The sequence below is a fragment of the Vulpes lagopus genome, chromosome 2 (assembly GCF_018345385.1).
Source record: "Vulpes lagopus strain Blue_001 chromosome 2, ASM1834538v1, whole genome shotgun sequence".
NCBI lineage: Eukaryota > Metazoa > Chordata > Mammalia > Carnivora > Canidae > Vulpes > Vulpes lagopus.
In genome coordinates, this window is record NC_054825.1 from 58,051,640 (window position 1) to 58,055,852 (window position 4,213).

General features: G+C 38.0%; 1 pseudogene; it reads left to right on the plus strand.

Moving 5' to 3' along the window:
* Nucleotides 1–1,204: 1,204 nt before the first annotated feature.
* Nucleotides 1,205–2,795, plus strand: LOC121483190 (annotated as a pseudogene).
* Nucleotides 2,796–4,213: the final 1,418 nt, after the last annotated feature.

A 4,213-nucleotide genomic window follows, 5' to 3' on the forward strand; every position in this document is an offset into this window, starting at 1 on the left:
AACACAGGGCTTGACTTTACAACCCTAAGATCGAGAGTTGGATGCTCTACCAACTGAGCCAGCCAGGTGTCTCGCTTTTTTTTTTCCTAGATGGTAACTTATTTAAGTTCTTTAAGCTTTCATTTCCTTACTAACTGCCAGCTGTTACTGTTATTCTGGTTTTTGTCCTTGATGCTTTTAGAAGATAAAGTAAGAAAAGAGAGCCAAGAAAGACAAATCTGGTAAGGAAAGTAACAACCAGATCATAAGGGCATTGTATTTTATCCTAGGAATAAAAGGATATATATTTTTTAAAAAGACCACTCTGGCAGCAGTGGGGGCAAAAGGTCAAGGAGTAGGTAATGTAAGACGGAGAGACCAGATCTTGGGCTTTGGCCATAGAGATGGGCTGGGGTGATTCATAGGATGGAGATTAAAGATGACTTGACCTACTGGAATGGAAGAGGAGTTAGATAATTGCTTGCATGGGGTTGTCACTAACCAAGATAGCACGTTTAGGAAGGAAAAGTGGTTTGAGTAGGTTGATGTAGGGATTTGTTCGGTTTTGGACATGTATTTGGTGTACCATAAGGAGTTGGTTAGTAAATGTTAGATATGCAATCATCACAACACCTAAAATTTTATAATTACATGTACCATGTAATATTCTCAGTACTTTACAAGCACTTTACTTAACTCCCCTAGCAGCTCTCTGGAAGGTAGAATTACTTACTATTCTCCCCATTGTAAGAATTACCAAACTGTGGCACAGGTGCCTTAACTTATTCAAGGTTATAGCTGGTACATGGTGCCACTAGGATATAGGTCTGGGACTTGGGACACAAGTATAGGAAAAGTGTTGACTGTGTGGTAGGTATTGGGTTATAATTCAGAATAAGAGAGACCCAGGCTTTGTTTCAATGGAGTTTACATCCTAGTGAGTCATAGACACTTGAGAGTAGTAAAAACTAATCATGCAAGCGAAGAATGAGAAGACAAGAAAAATAAAGACCTGAAGAACACCAATATTTAAAGGATAAAGAGAAGAAAAAACCCTGGGGAAGAGATGCGGAAGGAAGCATAGTTAAAAGTAGGGAGGAGGAAAAAAAAAAAAAAGTAAGGAAGAGGACATGACCCGAGCATGCTGGGTTGGAGGGAAACTGGAGCAGGAAGGGTCTGCACTGGTGGCCGTGACTGTATTAGGAATTTAGGAAGCACTGCCAACATGTTTGATGTTTAAGAAGCCACTAATAAACTCCTTGATGTTAACCTTCATGAGAACCAGAATTCTATACAGTGACAGAAAGTGGCCCCAGAAGTGAGTCTGAGCACCTCCAAATCACTATTAGAGCCACAGCACCTACTGGTTTTGAGCAAATAGCTGCAGATGAAATGAGAGAGAAATTGGGGTCATACTGCAAACTCAGCAAAGACCGGGACAAGATATATTTAGACATTTCAGTGGAAAGTCTGGCTCAGGTTCATTGTCTAGGATCAGCTGATAACTTATCAACTTAAGGAGTTTAAAGATTACCAGTTCAAAGAAACAAAGGAAGAAGATCTAAAGGATTTTGAAGAATTGGATGGAAAGCTTCCACAGTCAGACCCTTTAAAAGTATAGAAAATTAACACCAAAAAGTATAGAAAAAAGAAAAAGCAAAAAGATAAATCAGAATTCAAGTTAAGAGAAGATTAATAATGGATAAGGAGACAAAACAGATGAGAGATATGATAAAAAAAAAGATTCACTAACAATACCTTAGATTCTCATATCTTAGGTTATTATGAAAATCCAACCATCAAAGAAGAAATCTGAACATTAGTAGGTGATGATTTAGCATCTTGCAAAGACAAGGAGGATGAAAGCTCAAAAGAAGAAACTCATCCTGAAGTGCTAAAGTTTAGAGTCACATGCAACAGGACAGGAGAGAAACTGCTTTTCCTCAAATAAGGCTGCAAGAGATTTTGGGGGTGCTGTTCAAGATTAAGTGGAAGGCTGACATGACCAACTTTGATGTGGAGGTTCTTTTGAACACCCATGATAAATTGTTGTGGGCATTGCATTGATAGAAGAGAATCTCCACTGAAGAAATATTACATATTTTGAACCTACAACTCTTAGATCTACCCTTGCTAATGAATGGGATGCTCAGGCTCTGTGCTCCTCAACCCATTAATATAATAGTTAATCTGACGTGTGGAACAGAACAATACCAATAGAGGGGGCCACTGAATGGTCTAACTGTTGTCACATTGCTGGTGATAATAATCTGTTGGCTGTGAATAGAGCAGCAGATAATATCTCATCTTTATTGACCAAAAGCCAAAGTAAAGAAGGCAAAGTATCCTGGGGTTTGCCCATAGATGCTGTTCAGTGGGATATCTGAATCTGCCATTGAGAACTGGCTCTGTTGACATTATTGTAACAAATATGCCATTTGGAAGAAGGATGGGCCCCAAAAAGAGAAACTGAAAACTTTATCCAGCTTGCCTAAGGGAGATGAATGGTGTCTGTAGACCATGGACAGGTTGAGCTGCACTGCTTACTCAGGACAAGAAATGCTTTGCCAAGGCATTATCTGGAATAGGACATGTTTGGTGGAAGGTACATACTGTCTGGGTGAACACAGGGTGTCTTTATTTTTTATTTATTATTATTTTTTAATGTTCTTTTTTTGTATAATTTTGTATTGGAGTTCGATTTGCCAACATATAGCGTAACATAGGGTGTCTTTATTACAACAATTTATCTTCTGAAATGTAGACCTCAAGCTTTTATTCTTCCTTCAGAACAAGATGGGGAAAGAACTCCTTAGTGATGCAAAGAATAAAGATTTTTTTTTTTTTTTAAGAATAAAGATGGTTAATGATATTTGTGCCTCCTAACACTGAGAATGTCAGCATGATGAACTTGGTTTGAGAGAAAAATAGTGTTAATAAAATTGCAGCTTGCAATTAAAAAAAAAAAAAAAGGAAAATCAGGAAAATGGGCAAGGTCTTGGAAAATACTGGAGGAGAGAATTTTGAGGAATGTTAATCGACCAAGAGGTCTAGTTAGATAAGGATTCTGAGTGCATAGTGGCATTGATAACTAACAGATCTTCGATGGCGCTGACAAAAGTAGCTTCTTAGGAATGATAGGGGTGGAAGTAAATCGCAGTGCGTTGAGTGAGCACTGCATTGCTCTCTAGTGAGAGATTGGAGTGAGATGGTTTAGAAGTCCTGCAGCAGTGTAAGCAAGAGAAATTGTGTGAATTGGAGCGACATTAGTGGGAAGGAAAAGATTAAAGGCACAAAAAAGACATTTTCAGGGAAAGAATTAACAGATGGTGGCTGGTTTTGAACAGACAAGGGAAGAAGAGTCTACAGTGATTCCACTGTCCGTGTCAGGTTTTTGGAAGAGTGATGGTGCCATTATCAGATATAGGAATTTAAACATACTGAGTTTGTCATGACAGTGAGACACCCAGAAGGCAGTTTATTAGGAGTTGGAAATTTAAAATATAAGTGTTAAAATGTTTACCGGGATTGGTTTATGTTGTGGAACAAACATTTTCATGTAATATTACTTGTGTAATATTCTGTATATAAGTATATACTTAGTAGTCAAATTTCTCATTATTGCAGCATGAGAATAACTTTTATTATACTGGTGGTATCAAAGCTGTGTATTCTTGCCAAGGAAATAATGCTATTTTTAAAGAAGATTTTATTTATTTATCAGAGAGAGAAAGAGTGAGAGCACAAGCAGGGGGAATGGCAGAGGCAGAAGGAGAAGCAGGCTCCCCACTGAGCAGGGAGCCAGGTTCCATCGGACCTGGGTATCCTGACCTGAGCTGAAGGCAGACGCTTAACTGACTGAGTCACCCAGGAACCCCAGGAAATAATACTATTAATTGCTGCTTTTGAGTATTCATGGAAGGACAGTGATATTTATAATTTTTACTAAACAAACACATAGCAATTATTGCCTGCCACTTTACAAAATCAACTAATTTAATCATTGAAAAAAATCCCATGAGGTAAAGATTTTATCCTTCTTATAAAGAAATGTTGAGGTTAGAAAGGTGAAAGAATTTGGTTAAAGCTACACAGCTTATGCATGGGAGAGCTGAGAGCCAAACCCACTTAGTCTAGGATGGTATAAATGATCGTTTCCCATACATTCTCAAAATCCCCAAAATGTGGTAAGTTACAATTTCAAACAAAATAGCCATTCAAAAACTTGTGACAT